General features: G+C 42.3%; 1 protein-coding gene across 6 annotated transcripts in view; it reads right to left on the bottom strand.

Annotated features, from left to right (window-relative positions):
• The window catches only part of rap1gap2a (RAP1 GTPase activating protein 2a), a 93814-nt gene that overhangs the window by 26670 nt on the left and 66676 nt on the right, over positions 1–468 (bottom strand). The gene's annotated exons all lie outside the window — the stretch shown is intronic.

Genomic DNA, 468 nt, shown 5'->3' on the forward strand with positions numbered 1-468 from the left:
TCTGGATGGAACGTGCAGTCAAACGTGGGTTTTGACTTGCTTTTCTCACAATCCAGCGAGCGGTTTTGTCTTATATTTTCTTGGTCTTCCAGATCTTGCTTTATCTTCCACTGTTCCAGATGACGGCCATTTCTTAATTACATTCCGAAAAGAGGATATTGGCATCTGAAAACGGTTTGCTATCTTCTTATAGCCTTCTCTTGCTTTGTGAGTGTCAACTATTTTCAGTTTCAGTTTTCTAGACAACTGCTTAGAAGAACCCATGGTGCTGATTGCTGGGGCAAGGTCAGATGAGTCTGGGGATTTAAAACCTTAAGATCGACATCACCTGGTCTTTACAGACGATGACTGAGAACAATCCATGACACGGTCAGGTCTCAGTTTTCCAAAGGGGGCGGTGCATGCTAAAATCTCTGCAGGGTGCCCAAACTTTTGCAGTAACCATTTTTTTGTTTTCTGTTATTTTGA

The sequence above is a fragment of the Etheostoma spectabile genome, chromosome 3, assembly GCF_008692095.1.
Source record: "Etheostoma spectabile isolate EspeVRDwgs_2016 chromosome 3, UIUC_Espe_1.0, whole genome shotgun sequence".
NCBI lineage: Eukaryota > Metazoa > Chordata > Actinopteri > Perciformes > Percidae > Etheostoma > Etheostoma spectabile.